Source organism: Podarcis cretensis (genome assembly GCF_951804945.1).
Source record: "Podarcis cretensis genome assembly, chromosome: 2".
NCBI classification, from domain to species: domain Eukaryota; kingdom Metazoa; phylum Chordata; class Lepidosauria; order Squamata; family Lacertidae; genus Podarcis; species Podarcis cretensis.
The window spans coordinates 82,221,700-82,249,306 of NC_137171.1; the positions used below are offsets into that span (position 1 = coordinate 82,221,700).

Sequence of the window (27,607 nt, forward strand, 5' to 3'; positions counted from 1 at the left end):
ATATCAGTATGTCAGCTTCTCTATTAGGTGACTTATATGGCGGATTATAAAGTTTAATCCATCTTCCATGGAATGCAATCAACACAGTAGGCAAGGTGGGTGAAACTATTAATTGTACAATCAATTTCCGCCCCCAAATGGATTCTCACCGTAAATGTTAGATTAATTCAAATTGTGACTGACAGCACTTATAAATAAAATTTACCCATCAACTCATCCAAGGCATTTTGAATCAATTTACAGTGGAGAACTTTGTAAACTAAATGATGACCCCCATATTTCAGCTTGCTCAGCACGATACTTTGCCTACAGATTCTTCAGAAAAAGGCATTTGTGTGACTGTGATACCCCCTTGCAGCTAGTTTTCTGCAATACTTTATGGCTGCAATCTGATACAAACCTATTTGGAAGTAAGTACCATTGAAATCAATGGGGACGCAGGTGGCGCTGTGGGTTAAAGCCTCAGCGCCTAGGACTTGCCGATCGAAAGGTCGGCGGTTCGAATCCCCGCGGCGGGGTGCGCTCCCGCTGCTCGGTCCCAGCGCCTGCCAACCTAGCAGTTCGAAAGCACCTCCAGGTGCAAGTAGATAAATAGGGACCGCTTACCAGCGGGAAGGTAAACGGCGTTTCCGTGTGCGACTCTGGCTCGCCAGAGCAGCGATGTCACGCTGGCCACGTGACCCGGAAGTGTCTCCGGACAGCGCTGGCCCCTGGCCTCTTAAGTGAGATGGGCGCACAACCCCAGAGTCTGTCAAGACTGGCCCGTACGGGCAGGGGTACCTTTACCTTTACCTTTTTACCATTGAAGTCAATAGGACCTACTTCTGAGTAGACATGTATAGTATGGCATTGTCAGTGTAAAGTTAAGCATGCGGCCTTAAAAAGCATGCGGCAGTGTAAAGTTAAGCATGCGGCCTTAAAAAACCTCATGTGCCTGTTCACTGATGACATAACATTGTCAGTTTCAAAGCACTGAACTTTGGTAGCAGCGGGTAGTTTGGTGGTGGAATAACCTTACAAATAAAGAAAGCTGATTGCTAGGCCAAAAATAAATACTCAGATAAAATGCGATAGCTTCTGCTAAAACATAAGCAGAAAGCATTTTGTCTCTCAGAATAAAATAGGATGTTATGTGATTCTTAAAAATGTATAATAAAGCCAGAAAATATTATCATACTGCTTCAGAAACCCAAATCCGTAAATGGTGTGTGTGTGTGTGTGTGTGTGTGTGTGTGAGAGAGAGAGAGAGAGAGAGAGAGAGAGAGAGAGAGAGAGATGATGTATCCCCCCCCCCAATCCAAAGAAAGATGGAGTGGAATTGGAGTAGGATAGCAAAGAGGACATGAATTCCAGAATTCAGTTCTTATTGAAAATGGACTCATTAGCCTTTCTTAAAATGTTAGTACTGGTGTACTCCTGATAAAAACTAATAGTTAGTTGCCCTACCACCAATAGGTATATGGAAGCAGACTTCTGTGCTCATATTTCTTGCTACACGAGGAACTATGTGTGCAGCTACATGCTGCATGTGCACTTCCCTTTTTTGATCCAGCAGCTTTTCTTATATATATGAAAAAGCTGGTGATCAGCTGTTTGGGAGGAAAACCTTCCCCTTCCCTGCCAAACAACTGATTTTCTTTTTTCTTTTTTTAAAAAGAAGAGATCAGTGTGTGCAGCTCCAGCTGCTGTGCACTTACTTCACTAGAACAAGTAGGATCATAATTGACAAAAATACTTCTGGAGCAATATGCTCCAGACTTTTTCTGTTAATAGCAATTGGTGTAGAGAATTCATTGCCTTGGAGAATTGCTGCAGCTGTTCTCTTTTTCCTGAAGTCCACGGTTTTGTCCTCATTGCTTACGTTTGGGGTGGAATGAGATGTTATGGAGGTCCTTGCAGAAAGCAGAATGAGCTTTGGATTTCATCATGTGTTTTCTTAGGGGACTTTTGATCTTTGGTGGATAATAACGAAGCAGGATGTGGCATAGGTTACAGCAGCATTACAAGTCTTAATATAACTATTGTGATCCCTTCTTCCCAAGAGTCCTGGCTATTTTAGCTTGGTGAATGTACTGATAATTTTTGTTAGAAATTCCTAGTCTCTCTCCTACAGACCTACAGTTCCCAGAATTTTTGCAAACCAAGGATAACTATCAAGTGTGCAATATAACACATATGCCCTGCTGAGGGAGGGGCTGGAGGGAGTTGAAAGGCATATTGTTGCCCTTCTGCTGGCCTTCACGATCAGAGAGGAGTGCTATGGAGGGTGGGGGGCTGTTGTGATGGGGCCCCGGGGTATACTCAGGTGGACAGAAAGCTACTATTGGTTTCTTCCCTAGTGATGGTAGCAAGCAGAAAGCCCTGAAACTGTGTTTGGGTGAGAGCAGAGGAAAGGTAGGGCACTTGGTACTCTTTTGGAGGGTCCAAGCCTTGCAGATTGCCCATGGGACTTGGACTTGGACCGCTCAGCTGTGCTGTTGCAGTGAAATGGCTGTTGCAATGAAAAAGTAAGCCAGCAGGGCTTGGGGATGCAGCAGTGGATCTGTGTCTGTGCCTCTCCCAAACCTCACGTAGGATTTTTCTGTAAGACATACCAAGTCTGTAGTTGAAAGATGTCCTTAAAATGCAATAACAAAGCAACAAAATACCCCAATAGAAAACTCAAAGGCAAATGTGCTGTCAGGGACTGGTAGGTCTCTGACAAGTGTTTGGCGGAGGCAGGGGGTCCAGGGGCTGAACTAGGAGAGGGGGGGCAGTGATTTATGGGGTTTTGTGCCACCTGCAAGGCAGAAGCCAGAGCTGGAGGAAGGCGAGGAGCCTGAGCAGTCAAGAGACAAAAGAGGAGGTGCAGGACATGTTGGAATAGGAGGGGGGAGGCTGTTCAGGCAAGGGGTGGGCTGGTAGAATCCATGCCGTCCTCTGCCTTGCTGTCTCCAAGAACCAGGAGGGACTTGAAGAGGTAAGCACAGTGATATCTTCTGCGCAGCAGAATCCCGGGTTGCATGCACACACTCTATTAGATGAGGGTACATAAGCCTGGTGGTGGGGGATGCGTGGTCCCACTCTTGCTTTGAACCTGGGAAAGTTAATGTTAGCTATGTGGTTGCTGAAGGGACGCGGGTGGTGCTGTGGGTTAAACCATGGAGCCTAGGACTTGCTGATCAGAAGGTTGGCAGTTCGAATCCCCACGGTGGGGTGAGCTCCCGTTGCTTGGTCCCTGCTCCTGCCAACCTAGCAGTTCGAAAACATGTCAAAGTGCAAGTAGATAAACAGGTGCTGCTCCAACGGGAAGGTAAACGGCGTTTCTGTGCGCTGCTCTGGTTCGCCAGAAGCAGCTTAGTCATGCTGCCCACATGACCCAGAAGCTGGATGGCGGCTCCCTCGGCCAATAAAGTGAGATGAGCGCCGCAACCCCAGAGTTGTCCACGACTGGACCTAATGGTCAGGGGTCCCCTTACCTTTTATGTGGTTGCTAGAAGTGTGAGCACATGTGTATTCTCTGCGCCTCAGGAGCTGCTGCACATGCTTCTGTCAGTAAAGAATTTAACTACAGTATTGGCCATTTGTCCTCCTTGGCTGGATGTGCACATCTCACAAACAGGAATAATTTAAATTTTAAGGTAGAAGTGTCCATTCTTTAATAACAGAAACCCTGTACTGTGCAAACAAACACAATTTTAAATCCAGTTTGTTTTTAAAGGTGATTCCTCTGAATGGTCTTTTGTGAGAAGAACAATATCTCTTTCTTCCTTTGCTCTTTTTTGCCTTCCTGATGAGTACACCCGCTGGGATAATTGCTAATATTCATTAGGCCTTATCTTGAAAGTCTGTACTGTACTGTTTTAATTTGGCCTTGCTGCTAGTAAAGCTTTTTTACTGACTGCGTGCAAGCAATATTCATGACTATCTTGATTAGATTCCCCTGCCACTGAATCAGCCAATTTTTGTTGGATCCTATACAGAAGATGGTTCTGCTTTGTACATGACACTGTATTCTGGAACAAAATGGTAGTGTCTCCTAGGACCAAGAAGGGCTTGAAGAGGAAAGAGCAGTGGCTGCTTCCGTGTAGGAGAAGTTTCAGATTGTGTCCCCAGCCCTGGTCAGACAAGGGTACATAAGCTGGTGGTGGGGCATGGTTCTACTGGTGTTGCAACTGGACAGTAGGGCGCAGACCTGGAGACAGCTGCCAAGAGGCTAAAAGGATGTGGGTGGGTGGATCCAAGGCACCATGGAAGTTGCTGTAAGAAGGTGCTTTTTTTTGTCAGTAAGGCATGAACTATCAGATGTGTGCCTTCCTTGGCTGAGGGTGCTTTGAACATCTTTCCAGATTTTTCTTAGCTGTGCTGTTTCAATGTGTGCCTCTTTTATTTCGTGTATATCCTCCTGGTCTTCGCCCTTGGTTATCTGTAGTCCCTCTAGCCCTATTATTTATTTTTTTCTGTTGTGCTTGGGGCCTGAATTTTGGCTACTCAGCACTGAATATTTCCTCTACAATTTATTTCATTCTTAATTTTTTGCATCAACATGAAAATTGCATATAATTGAAAGGTCTGCTTATAGTTAGTGTGAATTAAGGTGGGAAATTTACAGTTTCTGGAGTTCAAGGGCTTTATTCATTCAGGAACTATTTACAGGATGAGTAGAGCTACAAAGCGAGAAATAGCAGACATCTTGTCTGGAGAAAACAGCAAACAAAAAATGGACTCAGCTTTTAGGAGTGGCTTAACTTCGGCAAATGCAAAGGCTACAGGTAAATGCTGGCTAGATTACTACACAGAACTTTCTGGTGGTTTAAAGTAACACATGCATTACCTACGAATTCAAGAGAAGGAAGTGTGTTCACTTATTTCCAACAGGAGCCACAGCATGGCTAGCGGGTGAGGAGGAGAGAGAACACCCCCAGCACTTTCAGGGGTGCTGTGCCGAGCAGGTCTTGGCTAGCAAGCAAGGTGGAGAATTTAAAAGCTCTTTTTGTGCTAGGTAACCCAAGCAGACCTGCAGAATAATCTTTTGAACTTTTTGCCTTGCTTGGATGGCAAGGCTTGTTCAGCACAACAGCTCTGGAAGGCTAGGGATGATTGTGCAAGATCTTGTGGGAACTTGGATTGGCCTGCAAGATCTCATGAGAGCACCCAGAACCTTCCAGAGGTGGTATGTTGAGTGTGATAGAGAGCTTAAAAGCTCTTTTCGTGACGGGTAAACCCAAACTATATTAGCTTGCAAAAAGCCACCCACTGCATTTCTGTCAGAACAGAGATACGAGCTGAGAATTTAACGTTGCTAGCTCTGTGATATATTGAAGTGTACGACCTCTTTTATCTTCTCTTACTACTTGAGATCCTGCAAAGATATTGGTCTAGTTCTCAGTGGTGCAGTAAATCTGTGCCCAGACAGTTCCATATCAGACTGCAAAAGAAGACTCACATGACTGCATTTTCCTCCATATAAAACTGTCCATTTGCATAGAAAACTAGCATGCTAGGGGGAAGACAAGCCTTCTTGTTTCTTTTATGGCAAGCACAGTAGCCTGGCTTATGTTATCTCTGGTAGAGCATGTCTTTTCTCATATAAAGCATGTAGCAGCGATTTGATAAGATCTGCCTGGTCATTTTTTTAAAGTAGTGTTTAAAATTCTTATAATTGTATTTATTTGTTTTGAAAACTTACAAATCACTTATGACACCCAAGATGATTTGCAGAATACACACATACAGTATGCTTACACATATACACACGCACGCACACACAAACCAAATTAAGCACTGTTATTTTAAAAACAGAAATAAATGTCAGGGACAATAGATATTTACAAGCAATTTTTATTGACTATGCAAGGTTTTCTGAAAAGCAGGGGTGGTGATAGGGCTGCAATTGGTGTGCCTATATTTCATTTTCATATACTACAAATAAAGGGAGATGGGTAAACTCAGTAGTTTGGACACTTATATAATGGTTTCCTTTTTAATTTTAACTGTATGTGACATTAATCACATAGTTTGCTCCTGAGTGCAAGCTTTTTCCTTTTCATTGTAAACCCTGATTGGGATTCTGTCAAGGTGATAGGGGAATTTTAACCCTTTCATCTCTGCTGTTGACCTGATCTCTTTCAGCCCACTCCCCTGACTTGCAATTTTCATTGTGGGTGGAAAGCTGCCATTGGAATGAATGGGAATTCTCACCCCCACCCCATCCCTGTGCAAACTTAAGTCTAGGCTTGCAGTGATCTGGCGAGATTGTACTGAAGCGGGGAGCAAAGTTGTTGTTGTTGGCATCCCTCTGTCATGGGAAACAATGGAGTAGTGCGCCTTTCAGGGTGAAGTCAAATCATTAAAGTGTTACAGCGCCTGCTGTGGCTGTAGAGACTGATATGGGAGAGATATGCTTTGTTGCAGGAGGGGCAGATGAAGGGGTCTGTTTGTACTGCTGCAGATGCACTATGCCATATCTATCCTTACAATATATCTGATGCCAGGATCCTGATCTGAATCAGACCTTCCGCACTGGCAATATGTAAAAGAAAAAGCTTGCACTTCAGGGCAAACTATGTGAATAACATGCTGTTTAGCCTTAGGGCTATAGGGATGGTTCCTTACATACAAGCAAAAAAGAATAAAAACCATTTAAATGTCTGTTCTCTCTGCCACTGGTTCACTTTATCTATAACTTGGGGACATCTCTTAAGCTTCTCAGGAGCAATTTGAATAAATTACTCGAGGTTTCTTAGAGGGCCTCTCCCCCCCAAAAAACAGTTTAGCCCTGCAGGTGAAAGCTAGTGTTACATAGTCTGGCTGATTTTGCTAAAAGTCATAAAGTGAGATGAGCGCCGCAACCCCAGAGTCATCCGTGACTGGACCTAACGGTCAGGGGTCCCTTTACCTTTACTTTATATTAAAAAATGACTTTCAATTATTCATCTTTTTATGGGTAGAAAAATGGGGGTGGGGTGAATCAAAGCAATCCTAAGGTTGTTATTCATTGCTAGTCCCTCTTTTCATGTAATCATTTGCAGCTGACCCACAAAGTATATTGGCTGTAGTTGAGAAGTTTGCATGATTTGACATGAGTAAAGTACAGCATAGGTTTGTGAATCTTCACATTCTTTCAGTTGTCTATTATAACAGAAATGTAACAAGCCACACAGGTATTTTATTTAATTTAAATGTGCAAAATCTGTCCTTCAGGAACCATACTTACTTGCTGGGCAACAATCAAAGTAATAACAATCGTAACTAAAACAGTGGCACACACTGAAAAAGATAAGCAGCAGTAAATGGAATTTATACAATTTATAACTCGCAACTTAGGCACATTTAACATGTGCACATTCAGCTGTACGCTCTGGGCAATTTTTTTTAATGGGGACAGGTTTTAAAAAAACTAAAAAACTTTGGCAATCCCACCCACCATTGAACCCCATGTGTTTTAACTATAAACTATTTTGACTTTAGGCAATATCCCTGGAATTTAACTTACTTGCACACAGATTTAAGAGCCCTGGGTCTTTTCAGTACTTGGGTCAGAAAGTTTGATGGGACTCATCATGCTGGCCAGCCATTTAGCTGTATAAATTGGCTTAATGTAGAGTTGGTATGGAGTAGGAAAAAGAAAAGAGAAGCGTAGAATGGAACAACATTGCCATCCACATTCTCAGCTTCCATACCAATACTGCTGACTCAAAGCAGTCATAGGCTGGCACGCTTTTAACAGCCCCATGCATAACTCTATGTCCCCCCCACCTTTCCATTGAGTTCAGTGAGATCTATTTACTCTACCTCTGAGGTTGGTATTACATTCCATCACTGTGGGGTTTGGGTCTGAAGAAGTGTAGGATTTGGTATATGCCTGCTTCTTTCTGGTCACATTTTGCTCCTTCTGCTGACAGAGTTGTGCCAACAGTATTTTTGTGTTGGCATGCCCACAATGTCGTAGGGGCAGATTCCCACAGGCAAAGGCATATCCCAAGATAACACTAGCACAGCCAAGCTTCCAGTATTGCCTGAGTTGCCTCACCTCCAGGCAGTGAATCTGGAGTACAGGATTTAATCTTTACAGTTAGTAACTGAATTTGGGTGGAGGGAAAAGGGAGCTTCCAACAAAGACCTTGTCTTAAACAAAAGAATGGACCGTTGCTTCTAACCCCAGTGTAACTGTACAGTGTGCTTGGATGAAAATGCCTGTAAGTTGTAAGACTACACAAAAGCAGTAGATAACAACACTTGCCAATTGTACCTAAAGTGCACTTAATTATACTCTTAAATACAGTGGTACCTCGGGTTACATATGCTTCAGGTTACATACGCTTCAGGTTACAGACTCCGCTAACCCAGAAATAATACATAGGGTTAAGAACTTTGCTTCAGGATGAGAACAGAAATCGTGCTCTGGCGGCGCGGTGACAGCGGGAGCAGGAGGCCCCATTAACTAAAGTGGTGCTTCAGGTTAAGAACAGTTTCAGCTTAAGAACAGACCTCCAGAATAAATTAAGTACTTAACCCAAGGTACCACTGTAGATAACAGCCTTGCCCCACTTTGAGAGCTTTTTAGTTATGTGCCATAGGACCACCTACAAAGATAACAGCACCATTTAATTTCCTCCTTTGCTCAAAAAGGGAATGGGATTTGTGTATTCAAATATGCAACCGAGAGCATAGGTAATTCCAGCACATTGAATAAACATTTTAGCGGTTATTTATGAAGAGGGATCTGTAAGAAATAGCTATCTTTGTTGACATTTAAAGTTTTAAGGTTCCACAGGACTGCCTAGAATTATGGGGGAAAGATCAGGCTTCTCATAAATCACAGAAAGGACAAACATGGGATGCTCTTTATCTGAAATGTAAACAGCACAAGGTTATAAAAGCAATATAACCTGACCAAAGTAGCTATCAGTGAAAGTAAATGAAGGATAGCCTCATGCTAACACCAGCCTTACAGGCTTTAGTTCTCAATAAACAAGACGCTGCAACTACTGAATAAATAAAGCATAAGCCAAATGTTTCAGAAAAACTACACTTGCAGTTACTTCCCCACTGCGTTGCTCTACTAAGCTTCTTGGAAACCCCAGTCAGTAGTGCGTGTAACTTCTTGTTTGATGAAAGGGTGCTTGCTAAAAGCATGCATATCACACCTGTACTCGGTGATCAGCACTGGCCTTTTAGTTGGTTTCCAGGTGCACCTAAGAGGGTTGAATAAGATTAGACAAAGACTGCCTTATACCGTGTAATACTGAAATGTACACCTATCTTCATTGAGCTATCCATTATGAACCCAAGGTCTTGTTTCTGGTCCATCACTTCCAACTCAGACTGCCATTAGTGCACAATCTCCACACTGACTGACAGTGGCTCAGATGGGGAACATTCAAGGCCTTACCTGGAGGTGCTGGGGCTTGAACCTGGGACTTTTCACTTCAAAGCAGATGAGCTACACTCCTTCCGTTCGGTTTCCGTTTTAATCATGCAAGGAGGAATCCCAGAATAGGGCTATTGCCACCCGCTCATTGCTACAGACAAAACTGCTGATAACTGCATCCAAGTTCTAATCCTAGGGATATAAAATGGATTGGACTGATACGCTGTCTGATGAGACAAAGACAATGGTGTTCTCTTTCAGCTCCTCTCGTTTGTAAATGGTCCTTGCAGCTGTTGGCTGAAATATATTGGGTGCATTTGGGATTGCACTAACTGGGTTAGTTGGTCTTTAAGGTGCTACTGGAAGGAATTTTTTTATTTTGTTTTGACTATGGCAGACCAACACGGCTACCTATCTGTAACTGGGTTAGCTCTGTCTGGGCAGCCAAATGGTTTGTGATTAGAACAGAACCAACTCTTTTATGGGCTGGTAGCAGAGATCTCTCCAGTTGCCTGCCTCCCATGGTCATGGGGTGTCAGAACAACCCTGCATTGCTGGCAGCTGCCAGGGCCAGGCACTTTGGCAAAACGTCAGAAAATTTGAGCTAGCGTCTCTGCGGCACCAGCAGTAAGTAGTGACTGGTGGACTTGTAGTGGTGATGGTCGCTATCTTGTCTCAGGCAGCAAAATGACTTGGGCCGTCCTGCATTAGAAAGTTTGTTTTCCACACTTCGGTTTCCTTTAACTCCTAGCACAAGGAAGGTCATAATATTAGTTCCATCTGTGTTACATAAAAAGCAAACGGCTGGCTCTGTTTATGTTTCTTTAATGTGGTTTATTTGGTTGATAACTGTCCTTTTATGGTGGAAACCATAAAAAAGTGCCTCAGGCAAGATGGACTGTTTTTTTCGGAGTGGCCAAGTAGCAAAAATGCCTTTTCACAGAACTGAATAGCATGTTCCCTAAAGCAGTATTATGCTTATCAGACACACTGTGGTCTCATCATGCACTCTACCATATTTATGAGGACACTTTAAAAATACAGATCTGCAGCTGATTTCAATTATGGCACTTAATGTTAGTTATCATAACTGTTTAACTGAAGTGTATAGTGACACTGCCCAGAAAAGAATTAAAGATTCTAAAGTTAGGTTATTTTGATACTGGGAAAATGACACTATTTCAGTGTTCTGTTCAAAGAACAGCATACAATACAGAATGACACGGTTAAATCCCACAACAGGAATTCATCCGTTCCAAACTTTTCCTCAGATTTGGAATAACTGTTTGGCCTATGGAAGCGGTTTACCTTAAGTTGCTTTGTAGAAACAGCTGGAAAGAAGTGTTTGCTTTGTAGAGGTACTGAATGCATGCTCTACCCTTCCAACAACACATGCTCTAATGATGCTGGAATATACCATTTTTTGTTACCATTCTTCCTTTTCCATTAAGTATTACCATTTCTTAGTCCTATATTACACCTTTCAAGAATTGCATAGTACATTTCAAAACTTTATATCACAGGCATTTTAGAATATAGAGGCAGTGTAGAGCAGGGGTCAGCAAACTTTTTCAGCAGGGGGCCGGTCCACTGTCCCTCAGACCTTGTGGGGGGCCAGACTATATTTTTTTTGGGGGGGGGATGAATGAATTCCTATACCCCAGTAATAACCCAGAGATGCATTTTAAATAAAAGCACACATTCTATTCATGTAAAAACACCAGGCAGGCCCCACAAATAACACAGAGATGCATTTTAAATAAAAAGACACATTCTACTCATGTAAAAAGACACTGATTCCCAGACCGTCCGCAGGCCAGATTTAGAAGGCATTTGGACCAGATCCGGCCCCCAGGCCTTAGTCTGCCTACTCATGGTGTAGTACTGAATCTTAATGAAGCCAATTCAGAGTGATAGCAGTCACCTGAGTTGTCTTCATGGTCATGTTTGACTTTCTATGTGGCACAATGACAACATTTTTACAGTGTGATCCAAAATTAGCTGGGATCACAGTGACCTGGAAAAAAAGAAACCAACATGTAAAAGTGTCATTAATGCAGCAGCTAAGAGTGTCTGTGAATACTAGTGAACAATTGTGAAAAAGGCAACTATCAGGCAGCTCTGAGGCAACATTTCATCTTCTCTGAAACACTGCAGCTGAAAATGTTTGCAAGAGAATATTCTCCAGCCCCTTGGAGACCCTTTAGCAGGAAATAGTCACTGAATAACCACTTAAAATATTTTTTCTAACCTTTATGCAACTGCCAAAGAACACACATATGAATGTGATCGCCTCTGGGCAGATTAGTCAGCAATAAGTTAAGGCAATGATGAGTGTTTGGTCTGAGAGGATATGTAGGAGGACACGACTGATAAAAGAGAAATATTAAAGCTGTCTTCAAGTCCTTTGCTGAGCGTCTGCTTTAATGTGAAGCATTAAATGTGAAGCAAGTGGCAGTTCTTGTAGGTCTCCCTTTAACAATGTAGCAACTGATCTGATAAAATATAGGCAAGTATTTCTTTTGGAATGGAATGGAATTGAAATGGCCCCTGTGTTCGGGGAAAAAATAATAGAATCATAGAGTTGGAAGGGAGCCTTGCAGGTCACCGAATCCAAACCCCAACTTAATACAGGAAGTCAAGGGCTACAAAATGGCTCTGCAGCATCTACTTGAATATGTTCAGCCAGGGACAGTCCCTCCCCTCTATAACTGGTTCCATTGCCAAACTTTTCTCACCATTAAATAAAAAATTATTATTATTATTATTATTATTATTATTATTATTAGGAACCAGGCATAGGACCTTCTCGGTAGTGGCGCCCACCCTGTGGAATGCCCTCCCTTAAGAGATAAACAACTACCTGATGTTTAGAAGACATCTGAAGGCAGCCCTGTTTAGGGAAGTTTTTAATGACGGATGTTTTAATGTATTTTTAATCTCCGTTGGAAACTGCCCAGAGTGGCTGGGGAAACCCAGCCAGATGGGCAGGGTACAAATAAATTATTATTATTATTATTATTATTGAGCTTCCCCTGAAATATACCCTCCTGTAACTTACATCCTTTAGATCTAGCTAGTCTCTTCTGGGGCAGCAGAGAACAAATCTTTTTGACTTCTTCTATGCGACAGCCCTTCTCAGTCTTCCCTTCGCCAGGCTAAATATGCCCCAGGCCCTTCCAACTTTTCTCATAACATGTTTCCCATACTATTGTCCATCTTGGTTATGTTCCCCTGAGCCTGTTCCCATTTGTCTGCACATCGTCTGCACATTTGTCTGCACATCGTCTGCACATTGTCTGTGGTGCCTAGAACTGGATACAGTATTCCAGATGACATCTGGCCAGTGCAGAATCAATTGCTTGTGATTACTGATTGTGATTTGGAAATGCTGGCTCACTTTGCTTTGGAGTGGCCTTCCTCAACCTGGTTGCTCTCCAGACGTTTTGGACTACAACTCCCATTAGCCCCAGCAGCCAGCAAGTGATGCTGACTAATAGCTTCAGGTCACTGTGAAGGATACAGGCCGCTGTATTCAGTGTGACATTGCATGATGCAGTGCCACAACAGTAGAATATAAAACTTCTTGGCACTAGTTGCTCCTGTCTCATTGATCCTAGGGTATGATAGGAAGGGAGATGATGTAGCAGTTTTGCAGAAGCTAAGTAGGTTTGGGCTTGGCAAAAATCAGGATGGGAGTCTGTATTCCACTTTAAGGTCTCTGGAGTAAAGGTGGGATATATGAAATGAATAATTGGTGGCATCTAGCACATAAAATATAATTGTCTGATCCTTTGAGGTCCCTGAAAAACAGTAGGTGGTGGGCCCACAGGCTTTCCATTGTCATTCTGCCCTGTGTAAGAATGTGTGTGTGGTGGAGAAGGGAGCCTTTTTCATGGAATGGACAAGTTAAAGGAGAAAATACCTGAAGGGAAGCTGAGGAATACCTTCAGAGGTTTTAAAGAAGAGTTGAAAAAACTATCTTAGTAATAAGTTAGAGTAAGTACTGCTTGAATGTGGCTAGATGACTTTTCAATATTTTCCCCCTGGTTTACATGGTATTTAATCTGCTGGTGAGATCTGAGTGTCCTTCCTGTTGTAGAACCCAGGCATTGTGCCATATTTTCCCTCTGTCATCTTCAAAAACCAAGACAGAAGTTGGTTGTCTGGGAAGGAAGAAGCGTGTTGAGGATTCATATCTGCCTTAAGGAGGAATTTCCTCTTCACTGAACAAGCAGTCCTGCATGGGCTACATACAGATCCAGATGGGTTCTGCAACCAGGAGGTTACAGAGGCAGAGTGTGCTGTTATACATGACTCCTTTTGAAAAATATACATTAAAAAAAGAAAAGTATAGAAACAAGGGATTTTTATTCCCTTCCATTATCTTTTTTGCTTGCTTTTTGTGGAAACAGCTCATAGCAATGCTTAGAGCTTTGAAGGTGGTTTTAGGATGCACTTCGGGTTGGCGCCATCGCCGAATGGCGGACTCCCTCCGAGCTCCGGAGGGAGCCTGCTCGGCAGGGGTTGGGGTCTACCGCGTCGGCGTCGCGGGGACCCTCAAAAACCATGGGCGCTGAAACCCATGGGCATGGTGACTCGGCGGGCACTGTTTGCGCCCCCCCGACCCGCGAAGGAGCCTTTTTAAAGGCTACGGAGCAGGTGCCAGGGGGGGGTGTGGTGCTATGAGTCCTCCGCTTCCCCTGCCGAGCGAAGCCGCTTGCCATTTGGCGGAGAGCGCTGACTTCTTCCATTGAAAATTCGGATTAAAAAGAATAACCCGTGAGTAATTGGAAACTGGACTTAAAAAGGGAAAAAAATTTAAATTCGGAGCGAGCGGGGGAGGTGCAAAGAGGAAGTCCGTCTCCCCCCTGTCGTAGAGGATTTAAAGCAAAGGATTTAACAACTAAGATCGAGTGCTACCTTGGTTTGATAAAGTTACTAATTTCACGATGGAAAGTTATAAGACTGGGCTGGAGGAGAAAAGTAGAACGTGAGCTAAAATGCAACCCCTCCCCCCCCGGGAACCGGGAGCGATCTGCGAGAGCGCCGGGAGAGGAGAAACAGAGGCTTTGACAGCTGTCAAAGGAGCTGTCAAAGCTGAAGAATAAAAAGAGAATTTTGTTATGAGGACTTTGCCGGTTACATTTGTTACAAATTAGATATAAATTGTTTAAAACAAGGAATAACAAGTTACTTTGACTGTTGGGTGCGATCTGGAAGGAAACTGAGTTACTATAATCCCTCTAGAGGGGCTGTGGGACACTACAAGTATTGTTGGCATGGAATTTGAATTGGACTTTTTATCTCCTGGGATACTGCAGAAATGGAACACTATTTTGTCTACAGAGGTCTCTACACTAAAGGAGACAATAGATTTATCTATTGAAGAATGGAAGGGACTTGACGTAAAGTTTTGTTCCTGAATAACAAAGCCTCTGTAGGGGATTTAGAAGCTTTTGGAATTGGAACATTTTTGCAGGAGAGCAGGAAAAGAAACTAGAGGAAAGTGAGGAGAGAGAATAATAAGAACAACATGAACAACAAGAATTGGATAAAGTTGGAAGTGGGAACATTTGGGACATCCAGATTTGAAAGGTTTAAAGAAACAAAATTGGAGTTTTACTCTTAAATACAGAGATCTGGATGGAAAAAATGGACCTTTTTGAGATAGAGTTTTTCTGAGATTGGACGCTCGAAACTAAAGATGATTAAAAAGACGGCAAAGACTATTAAAAAGACGGCAAAGTGGACTTGTGAAGGATTTCGGCCTAGATGTGGGATCTCCAGGATGACAACAGGCATTGATGGACATTGGGGAACGCAAGCGGGAAAGGGGGGAGGGAAATTTGGAATCCAAAGGGTGTTAAATTATATTTTATTCTATTTTCTATTTTCTTTTATTTTAATCTGTTCTGCATATTAAAGAGGGGAACTCGTGGAAGGGAGCGGGGTCGATTTTAGGGGATGGAAAAACATTTTTAACATTGGGTTAATTATAATAAGTTTAAAATTTGGGGTAAGAATTTGTTGAATCTATTTGAAGGAATTGGAATACAAGAGGGGGTGGGGTGGGGAAGTCCTGGAAAGATGCCAATGGAAATAAGGTTATAAAATGGATGTTTTATTTCTTTTCTTTTTTCTGTTATATTTGAAAATGTTCAATAAATATTATTTAAAAAAAAGAAGAAGGTGGTTTTAGGATGAGTGTGATAATAAACCATTTGCTTGTATCTTCTGCTCAGGGCAGAGCAATAATTTGGTTGTGTTCAGTTTTAAGTTTATGATGGAAATTATCTTTTATCCAAATGGAAAACTGAGAATTGCATGGATGTTCCTTGACTTCACTGAGTGGTGCAGAATAAGTAAAAAGCTTAAATCGTTTTGAAAGGTGTTCTCATTTGAAGGGGTCGAGGCTCTCTCTACGTGGAAGCGCAAGACAAATGAAGCTACTTCTGCCTAAAGAGGCTTTCAGCAATTTAACAACCTGAACCTGCCAGCTGAGCAGTGAATTTAAAATGGGCAATGCTTGGCATGTGGAAATTGGTTTTTCAGCTCAATCAGCTCAGGCATGAGAGAGAATTCTATAAAGTGTGTGAAGAAGAAATGTAGTGTCATGTAAATAGATATGGTATTTGAACTGAAAATCGTTTCTGAGATGAAATAGAGAGACCAACTTAGGGAATAAAAATAAAACTATTATTTTTCCATTTGTGCTTTTATATGTAAAGCCTACCCAGTTCCTTAACAGGTCATCAGTAGTCATTTTTCATTCTTGCACCATACAAATTGAAACAGGCCAAATTACAAAGTTCATTGTAATATAGGACTGAATGCTTTTCTTCAAAGCTGGCTTAGAAAATATTCGGGTTGTAAATGAAATCTGACACTTCTGCCTTACAAGTTGCCAGCTTAAAACTGTCAAACTAAATATAAATGTTGTCCTGTTTATTTTTCTGGGCCGAATCTGGGATGGAGGTGGTCCTGACAGGGGAACGACTCATGTGTGAGATTGCCACCTAGTCACCCCAGTAAGTCACATCTTGTGTCTTGGACACCAACTCAGAAGAGAGCAGGGCACTAATTCTACACTAAAAACACTGTCACCTGTCTCTCATAAAGCATGCAAAGGGTACAGGAGGTTACTTGGAGCAAGTATGTTAACTATTCAATGGATAAACAACTGAGAGTATCCTGGTCACTGCTGCTGGTTATGGGATGGACCTCCCCTTCTCCAACTTAGTGTCTTCCAGATGTTCTTAGACTCCAGTTTCCATTAGCTCCAAGCTGCATGGCCAATAGTGATGGGTGATGGGAGCTGCAGTCTAAAATATTTGTCAGGCACCAGGTTATGGAAACCTGCCCTGTACAAATATGCTGCCTAGATTGATTTGAAAAAGTGAACTAATCTTCTTGCATTGCAGGGAGCTGGCCTGGATGACCCTCAGAGTCCCTTCCAACTCTACAACTCTATGATTCTATGTTAAGTAAAAGTCATGAAGACATAGGGCGTGGCCATTTTATTTTATGTATTATATTTGTATAGCTCTCTGCTTAAAAAAACCCATAAAGCAGTTAACAAGCAATAATACTACCATTAATAAAACAAGAGTTTAGAATTCCAAGGAAACCCATACAAGTCCATCATAACTCATCAAATGTTTACCTTTTAGTTTAACGGATACAACAAGTGGTTGACACTATTTCTCTCTCTTAAGTGTAACTAGATCAAAGGACTATATGAAACACTGTCACTATGTAGCCTTTAGTCATGAGGTGGGTTTTTTAAATGTAAAGTGGTACCTCGAGTTACAGACGCTTCAGGTTACAGACGCTTCAGGTTACAGACTTCGCTAACCTAGAAATAGTACCTTGGGTTAAGAACTTTGTTTCAGGATGAGAACAGAAATTGTGCGGCAGCAGCGGGAGGCTCCATTAGCTTAAGTGGTACCTCAGGTTAAGAACAGTTTCAGGTTAAGAACGGACCTCCAGAACGAATTAAGTTCTTAACTCGAGGTACCACTGTATAGGTTGGCAGAGCAGGAAAACTGATGATGGAACAGATAGGTGGCATATGAGTTTTGGTAATGTTAATTTTCACTGCTGCTGTAAATGGAATACCTGCTTCATATAAACAAATAATATTTCTTTGGAATGTGATAGGCACCTCATTAATTAGCAAGCAACACCCATAGCAGAAAATGTACATATTTGCTAATGTGTGTTCCCGATGATGAATATGCAACTGAAGATAAATGAAATAATTTTTTTTAATTATAAATGAGGTCACACTATATTTATGTGTATTTGCAAAATGAGGTTATGCCAGAAAGAAGTCAGCTGAGTCCCCGTGCTTTAGCCCAATGCAGACCAAGCAGCAGGAAGAGTTAGGTAAGGGTTCACAGGCTTTCGCTGCCTCCAGCTTTATGCCAGGGCTGTCATGCCAAAGCAAACATTTACTTTATTTTGACAGCTTGAAAAGGTTGTAGCGTTCTTCTTTATTTATATGAAAAAATGAAAGTTTGGGTATTGTGAGGAAAATAATAACAAAACACTTGTCGGCTGACCTTAAAATGCTGAACCCTTCATTACCGTGAATAGGGAAACCCAATACTTTGTAGTTACCATTTCTTGTAGTACGAAAAGCCTTTTCTTCACAGGCTCTTTTGCGAAAATAAATTCTTGGCCATATATAGCTATCTGGGAATGGTTTGAACAAGATACTTTAGCTGCCCTCACTTTAAATGTTTACCTGTCCCACAGGAATATTGTGAAATTGTGGGCCAGTTCACATGCATGTGTTCATGACCTTAATGATCAATTCCTTGGTGCTTGGTGACTTGACAGCCGAATGTGGTAATCGATTCATTGCAAAGCATTGTTTCCGAGGTGACATCGAATGATATCAAAGTTCTTCTCAGAGACTCATTCACAAATGCTTGCAAATGATCAAAACAGTGTTATAAACTCAGATATATAAGCTAATCACCAAATGGCTCTTTTAACCTAGGTTACAATCGCCACAGTGGAATGTCTAGGTGTCTTTTGTGGTGATATAATAATAATATCTATACCGCTTTATATTTTAAAGAAAAAATCTCAAAGCAGTTTACAACTCATTAAAACATCAAATAAAACAATCTTGATTAAAACAAATTCAAGCTTCAAGGAAAATATTTCAGATCCTTCTCTAAGGGACATTTTGTTTCCCCCATATTTATTTATTTACCTAATTTATATAGCTGCCCCATAGCAGAAGTACTCTAGGAAGCTAGCATGGTGTAGTGGTTATAGAGTGTTGGACTAGGACCTGGGAGATCAGGGTTCAGAATGCATGTGTGAAGCAACCTTTAGCAGTGTTCATAAACTGTTATTGGACATGAGCTCAAGATAACTAGTTCTATTTGTGTAGCTCTGATCACACCTGAGCTGTTCCATTCCTTTTTATTACAGTATTATACAGTATTTAAAGAGCAGCTGCATTTTAAAATTATTCAAAGCAAAGCCAGTTTCCAAGGCAGCCCTATGGCAAGCAAGAGGGGAACAGAGGTTTATAATTCCTGTGAGTGTGGGTCTAGGAAGGCAGGAAGGATAGAGAGGTGACAGAAGTTTATAGTAGGGACACTGTATAATAGTACACCCCTCTTTTTCCCTGTCCCTTCTCAGTTTCTTCCATGTGGGATTTACCACACACTGTGTCCCACTGCTCCCGTACAGTGATGTGAAATAATCAATAAGGATTTTCGCAGACATCTTTTCCCAACTGTTTTGTGCTCAGTAAGCGGTGTGCAGCCACCTATTCTCGTCTGCTTATCAGGAAAATTAAGACAAATAAACTTGCTTTCGGAATACTCTCACGTGGTTCTCTCTGGGCATAGGTAGTCACTTTGCATTTCCCCTCCCAATTCTTTTCTTAAAGGAAGACCTGCTCTTCTGCTTCTTCCTTCAGGGTTAAAGTTCAACTTAGCCGTTTTTCCAAGTTGAGGACCAATTGCAAGCATGACTTTCTAGCTATGTTTTCGGGTGTAGAGGGCAGCTGTGAAAGGAATACAGTATAGGATTTGCTTGTCATTGCTGAAGTATACCGTACCTCAAAATCATTAAACAAGAGGGATGCTAATTCACGAAACAGTATCTTATTTGACTTTAGCATAGTCTTTCAGAGTTGAGGGAGAAGATTGACTGGATCAGCATTAATGCATCAATTAATTAATGCATCAATTAATTAATGCATCAATTAATTATTTAAACTCTAATTTAAAGAATAAGAGAACTACTTTTATTCACTCATTTATGTTGCATTGGGTGTCAATTTCAACTGCCATCTAGTATTTGTAAGCATTTTAAATTTTTTTTATATAATATTATAATGAATTAAGAATTCATCTTCATGGTTTAAAATAATGAAAAGGAAGCCCTCAGTCCTTCCCAAATATTTTGTGTACTTGATTAACGTTTAGAAAAAGAATATAAGAAATAAGATGGCTTTATTGTAGTACATACTGCAACCCCAGCTTACGATTCTGAGCAAAGTATTTCCAGAATGTAGCTTCTTATAAATCACATGGTTGGCGCCTGCAGTGTTTCCTATATAATATCTAAATACATGTCAACTTTGTATAGCCAGATGTCTGTTTTGCAGTGTCAGAGCGTATTAGCTGCAAAGGATGGTTATATTTATTCTGTGTCTCTGCTTTCGGGTGATTTACTTATAGTTGCAGTTGTTTTTGACAACATGGTAGTTAGTTAACTGTAGCTATAATTCTTAATTTGTTTATTTTAAATCTTGAACATTTGTAAAACAGTTGAAGAGGTAGCAGCAATGCATTTTATTGAACACCTTGTGCAGAATATAAATGGAGTGTATTGATACATGTGCTTAGGGTTAATGTTTCTTTTAAAAATATTTGCTTGATTAGAGCCAAGAATTAAAAGGTCATTGCTAAGAATATTTAGAAGCATCCTTTCCTATCTCTTTAAAGAGCATTCTTCTATACTTTTATAGCAAAGCATAGGAGAATGCAGTTAGAGTCACTAAAAATATAGATCATGCCTTTCAGGTATGTTTTTAGTTAGAGAATGAACTGGCTGCACTGAAGTTCTCCCAAGACATTTGTATGGATCTGTCTTCAGGGGCTTATTTGACCTCCTGAGGGTGGAGTTGCTGATGTTTCCCGGAAGGGAGGGTGGGAGGCGAAAGGTGGCTTGAAGGTTGGTGCTGTGCAACTGCAAATGTACCAGCAGAAGTGCTGGATTGGCTCCATCAGTGCATATGCTCAGTGCTGACCTCCCTGCTGCCTTGCCCCTCCCACTCTCTCTTTCCCAGTAAGCATCATTGACCTATCATACTTACCATGAGGTCAGGCAAACGCTACAGCCCCCTCTCTGTCATCTGCTAGGGATCCCACACATGTGCCTCTTGGCAAACAGTTTTTCATACTAGTAAAAATATTAATTATATTCATGAGTGTTTACTAATCCTGTAAACTATTTAGATTTCCCCCCAGTACTTTAGTATCTAAAATATACATATCCACTGGCAGACATAACTTTAAATTTTGTGAGTATTAACGTGTTTGGTGTTTTAAAATACTCTTTCCTACCTTGAAAGTCACTAATAAGAGAAGCAGGAGGGATTTAAAATAATAATAATAATAATAATAACGACAATAGCGAAAGTACTGAAAATCATTGGCTAAAATGCTTGCCAGACATCAGCCCTGATGTTACATTGCTTTTTAATTCTGCCCCAAGAGATTGTGCTAGCTTTTATTGGTTTCATATTTTGCATTAAAGGGTAATTGATAAGAGTTTATTTCCATAAGCTGGTTATGTAAAGGCACTGTGGAGTGGAGAGGATGTTGGAGACATTATTACCTAATAAAAATACAAGAAATGTTCTCCCATTTTCTTCTGAATAGCTTATCTGAGATGTACTTCTCATTCCCAGATTTTAAGAGACTATTAACTTTGCAAGGCATATTAACTTTTACTGCAAGTAAAGTTGTGAAGTGGCTGTGTTGTCACTTCAAACAGAAATAATAAAGTACAGAAATTCTGAGACAGACAATACTTGTAAATAGGATACTTGTGATTTTAAAGACATTGAAATAGTTTTGTGTGTTGAAAATTCTATATTTTACTAATATTCAGCATACAAAAGTAATTTTTTGTGGGGGGAGGAAAAATCTAAGCTTCAGCAGTGGAACAGACTCCCTTGGTAGGTGGTGGAAGTTTTTAAGCAGAGGTTGGATGGCCATCAGTTCTGGATGCTTTAGTTGAGATTCCTTCTTCATTGCAGGTGTCTGGACTACATCACCCTTGGAGTCTCAACTCTACAATTCTATGATTCTATAAATACAAGTCTTACTATTGAAAAAAACAACTTTTAGGCTTCAGTCCAGGGTGTGCTTACTTGAGAGTAAGTTCATTTGTAAATTAATGGGACCTACATTCAAATAATATGCATGTGGGGGCAGGCTGTTAAAGGAGCTGCTTGGGGGGAAAGTTTCAAGCTGTTGTGTCCTTATATTTGCACAATGTCCCCAAGTGCTCAATAAGCAGTAAAGAATAGTAGTGGAGTGTACAACAGAATTTCTGCAGAACCTTTTGAAGGGTTTAGGGGGTGGTTTGCAGAAACACATTGAAGGAAAAGAGCTAATCATAAGGGACTATCCTTTATGCTTTTTCTATTCTTTAATAAAACATGGTTATCACTGCTTCTGACTTCCTTTGATTTACACTGCTCAGAGGATGAGAGATGACTTTCTGCAGATGACATTTGTTTCACTTGTGTTAACAGTAATTTTTCACGCTACTTCTCTCCAGGTGGACTTAGAAAGAAGAAACGTGAACTGGTTATAAATACACACAGGAAAAGCATGTAAGCTAAAAGCATCTACTTGCTGGTGAACCTGGGCTATAATCAGCTGGAGGGGACAAGAGTAGGATATTATAATGTACCACACATTATTAAGGCAGAAGCCAAGTCTGTGAAGGCTACACAGAGATGCTTTTTCTTGCCATTTTGTATATTTACAAATTAATTGGTACAGTTAGTGGTCTGTGGTTGATGTGTCTCCCCTGTGCTCAGTCTCTTACACAAAATTATCATTTGGGGATGCTTGTAATTTAAGACTGCTAAGGAATTACCTGGCATAAATATTGGCTACTGTAATACACCTAAAGATGAGAACATAAGAAGAAACCTGCTGGGTCATACAAAAGGTCTATCTAGTTCAGCTCAACAAATGCCAGTTGGAGGCATCTGAAAAGGTAATGGTTGAGTTACAATTACATCTAAACCAAAGATCATCATGGTCCAGAAAAATGTTGCCCTAAGTCCATAAAAAGCAGAGTTACAGGGTGTGGCAGAGGCATGCCAGGACAAGGAGAGGCTTACATCCACTCCAAACCCCTTTCAGCCCAGTCATGTGACCTGGCAACCCTGTGGAACACGGGTCAGCAAACCTTTTCAGCAGGGGGCTGGTCCACTGTCCCTCAGACCTTGTGGGGGGCCAGACTATATTTTGGAAAACAAAACCAAAAACGAATTCCTATGCCCCACAAATAACTCAGAGATGCATTTTAAATAAAAGCACACATTCTACTCATGTAATAACACGCTGATTCCCGGACCGTCCGCAGGCCGGATTTAGAAGGCGATTGGGCCTTAGTTTGCCTACCCATGCTGTGGAACTAAGCTGGCCAAAAACGTGGTGCAAGTCAAATTCCTCCTAAATTAAGCCCCCATAATTTATGCCATCAGCGTCAGATTCTTGTAGTTAGGATTGCTTTGTTCATCATGTGCAATCCTAAGTATTATATTACCTATTTATTAATGTTGCACAATATTTTAATAGTCTTTTTTTCCTTCAAGATTGAGATGCAGAAGCATCTTCTCACTGGTGTAGTCAGATTTCCTTCCTCATGACTCCTTAACTTTTTCATTCCTCTATATATGTTCACAGCCACTCAACCACTACGCCTTATCTTCTCAGGGCTGAAGTTTAACTCTGAAATTAAAGGAAGGAAGGACAAAGTGTGTTCTCCCTCATGGAGAGCACGGGTTGCGGGCGGGGCTGACAAGACACCTCACTGTTACTAGGCAAATGGTTTGGCCATCCTTTAAATAGGGGCGGGTTGTTACTGGGGAAATCTAGATGTTGCCATTTGTTGATTGACAGCCCTATTTGTTAAATACAATGCTCGCTGCTTACTTCGGATCACCCGCCCTCCCTTCCCTAATTTTAGGCTGTTTTCTTGACCTTGCTATGCCTGTCATGGGGTCGTCTGCTTTGGGGCAGGGGCCTGGTAGGAATTTTGTCCATTTGGCTGATTAGTGTGTGCCACTTGGTTTTTGCCTACTGCGTAGCAAATCGTCACAACTTGTAATGTTTTCGGTTAGGCATTGGTCTTGGAATTGGTTGGTGGAGGGGTATGGATTCGGCTGTGCCTGCCCCTCCAAAATGCTGCTGCTGCTGCTTCAAGGGTTTTCCGTTAAAGGAACCCAGGGGCTCCCCATGCTTTTGTCCGAAACCCCCTGGCAAGGGGCTAGGGCCACGCAAGCCCCTGGGAGCATTCTGGGGAGAGGTGAGGCATGGTTCCCAGTCCCGTCTCTCTCCCTAGGTGACTTACCCTTGCTGACTTCGCGGGGGGTTCGAATGTCAGAGCTGTCCCCGTGCGGGGTCAGTTAGTGCTACCAATGCCTAAGCAACCACTCACATTGCTGTAATTTGAATAAAGTTGTGGCCAAAATTATGCCAAAAACCTTAAACAAAAATTAAGTGTCAATTGTGTTTTTCTTTGGGGTGGTGTCTTGGGGACCTCGACGCGCAAAAGGTATATGGCAGGAGCATAGACTGGCTTTGTCTCCAGACTGGCTTGTCTCCAGTAACTGGGCCCCAGTCACTGGCCCCAATTTTAAAGCCAGATTTCTGTACCCCTGTATATAAGTAAAATAAACAGCATTATTAAACAGTAGTGATAATGTAAGCTCCAAAGTTGCTAGGGTTTGCAAGTGATTTAGAATGAAATGTATTTGCAGAGGGAAGGAAATAATAAATAAATCTCCCTTTTAAAATAGCAATCTAAATAATAATGTACAGCCACTGGTAGAACTTGAGGCCTCACATTATTTGTAGAACACCCTTATTTTCATTCTGTATTACATAATAACATTATCATGTGAGCCTCTTAGGGACAGTTTTTTTGTTTTGTTGCATTAAATCCACAGTGGTAAAAGTTACATGTTCTGCTTTAAGTCCCTAGAAAGAATGTTGACTAAGAATTACAGTAAACACAAACTTCCTCCATCATCTGAATGCATTCAGTGGCCTAGAACAGCAATTTGTCTGTCCAGTTTACCTGCTCTTGTGATCCCAAGTCCTGACAATGAATTCTTCCATGGCATCCATGTTGCAGCCTTCCAGCAAAGCAGCCTTCCACCATGTTTTAGGTGAATTGACCACCAGTCCAGCTTTTCTTCCTGAGTTTTTGCAAAGTGTGGAGAGGAGTTACGTGGTCCAATTATTCTGGTTCTCTTTTTAAATTATCAGTTATTGGGAAAGCTCACACTTTTGTACTTGGATTATTTATTATTTGCCCTTACATCAGTAGAAAGCTTGCTTTCAAGGGATGATACCCAATGTTAGTCATCCTCAGAATAGTGTCGTTGAAATAAGCGAACTTTAAAGTTAACTTTTAAAAATGTCCCTGTCTCTTGCAAGCTGGCACTGTTTTGAAAGTGGCAGATTATTCACCATTCAGCTGCCGCCGTTGCACATTTAGGATTACACTCTTGGCCTTCTTATACATTAGAAAGACATAGGGCCACACCTAGATGTAGTGGTCCTCAGGGGGAAGTGTTATAATGAAGCTACTACACTCTTGAGCTAAGGGCCACTATTTTAACATTTGTATAGAGTACTAGGAGGGTTGAAGGTTGACCTGTTTTGTGTGCCCCCACCAAATGCTATATGTGGGCATAGCTTCAGTGTGGCCAATTTAGCTGACTTCTGCTTATCATGAGACTTTTTGTTCCATACTTTAATTATACATAACTGCCTGCCATCCTATCAGATTTCAGTTCCTGTCCCTTTACCTGGACTCCCATTCACTGTCAGATCTCCTTGCAAGCGAGTTTTACTCACTTATCCCCATGACTCCATAATGCTGTTTCCTTTTCCCTTAACTGGACTACTAGGATCTGGAGCTTGAAGGCCATTTCACAAGTGACAACAATGAGAGCAAACATCAAATATTGCAGTTTTGGTGTGGAAGAGAGTTAGAACCAAGTTCATTCTGTCTAGTATTCCATTTAGCTTTCAGCCCTATTTGAATTTGGTTGTACAGGCAACCATTTTACCATGCATCTTCATACATTTATGTCCTCTTTCTAGCAATCTCTTCTTAATTTGCTTCCTTGGTATTTACTTCAGACTGAAGTAACAAGAGGCGTGAGTGGGTTGATACTCTATATACTACTTACCACTCATTTAAGAAACCCAAGCAGAAACCCCCCCAAAAGGAAGATTTTGTCATTTTTATTACTGTGTTTTCAGTATCTATTCAAGATAATTGAGTGGCTTAATAGATAGCAGCTGCTGCAGCATTCCAGTACAGTTTAGCAAAGTAAAATGTGTGTGCTATTTTTACTGGTATATTTTGTGTATGGTGTATCCAAGTCAATTAGCTGAAGCCCAATTATATAATCATGTTTTAATCATAGGCTGGTGTAAATTGAAATAATATGTTATCAAGAACATCAGAGGGATCCTACTCAGTAGCATTCAAAGGCATGGATTTGTGGCTGACCCCTGGGCCTCCCTTGGTTTCAGCCATAAATGATATGTGGAATGGCACACAGGTGACCTACTAAATACACCTCTGGGAAAGGTGCCAGATACACTGCATGGAAGCATTTGTTTGAAAACTATATGCTGGAATTTTTTAAAAATAAAAATAGAAACCTTTAGTGGCTTCCCGGGTAATTCTTATTTGTGTGGGAAATGCAGAATACTTTGAAATGTGGTAAGGATGCCCACAACATACCATGTGAAGCAATTTATTGCTTTTATTTCTGCGGCCCAGCTTACTTGCTACAGCTACCTCTATTTCTTTTTACTAAATAAGATTCCTCATGCTGAATGCGCTTCTGGCATGGTGCTCCTTGCTTCTTGCTTGAACCATGCTGTAGGGCTTACTAAAGCGTGGTCCAAAGACCACAAGTGGACTGTGGGCTTCATTCAGATGGTCTGTTGTGGCAGCTCTTCAGAGAGGCATAGCTACACATTTGTGAAGAACTCTTGTGTGTGAGTGAGTGTACTCTCTCTTTCACACACACAATGGCTGCTCTGTCATTCTCCAAAATTTGTGGTCTGCCCGGGAGGTGATTGGGATGGACAGGAAATGATTGGCGGTGGGGAGAGAGATTTGCCTTTCTCAGAGGACTAGAGCTGCAGCTGGCACCAAGATGGAGGAATCTCCTGAGTAGGAAAAAGCTGACAAGGCCTGAAAGGAATAGAGAGTCGGACTTCCGGAGGCGGCGCGAATGGCAATGGCGGTCCTTCTTACATTGTGAGGAGGAAGCTCCGCGGAAACGGGTCGTCCGCTACGGCGAAGCGGAGACCCGCATCGAAAAACCACAGGCAGCAAGAGCCTGTGGCCGTGGGACTCGGCGGGCACCAGAAGCGTCCCCCAAAACGGTGAAGGGACCCTGTAAGGGGTCTCTGAACGTGGAGGGGGTATCGCGGCGCTGTGAGTCGATCGCTATTCCGGTGGAGTGAAGCCGCATAGCTGCTGTCGGTGAGCGCTGACCTTTTTTCCTGGAAACATTCAATTTTGAAAAGCAACAACCCGTGAGTAAGAAAAGACAGTAAGAATTGGAAATTAAATTGCTATAAATTCGGCTAAAAGCGGGAGACGTAAACAGGAAGTCCGTCTTCCGCCTCTGCTTAAGACCTAAAGCAAAGGACTTTGATCTTGGGAGCCTTTGAAGAGGCGCTTAAATCAACTATTCTGTGCATCCATTGAAGCTGCTTCTGTGTAGATTTAAGATTTAACTCTTTCTTTTTTAAGCGATTTACCTTTTATATGGACTGTGCTTTATATCTTCTGCTGAAATTACCATTCTACTGAGAAGCCCAGTTTGTTGGACTGCCTGTTTAACAGAACTGTCAGATTGCAGAATTTGATACTTTGTGATTTGGATCTGCTACAATCTGAGTCTTTCTGGATTTGTTACACTGAAACATC

The 27,607-nt window shown here is 41.7% G+C and overlaps 1 protein-coding gene and 1 long non-coding RNA gene across 18 annotated transcripts in view; one reads left to right on the top strand and one right to left on the bottom strand.

The window, feature by feature from the left end:
• The window catches only part of CACNA1D (calcium voltage-gated channel subunit alpha1 D), a 214,424-nt gene that overhangs the window by 15,942 nt on the left and 170,875 nt on the right, over positions 1 to 27,607 (top strand). The window lies entirely within an intron of this gene.
• On the bottom strand, positions 23,026 to 26,384 carry LOC307209730. The gene is made up of 3 exons (XR_013835729.1): positions 25,504 to 26,384; positions 24,719 to 24,839; positions 23,026 to 23,367 (listed from the first exon to the last, which is right to left on the bottom strand). It is a non-coding gene; the product is annotated as an uncharacterized lncRNA (long non-coding RNA).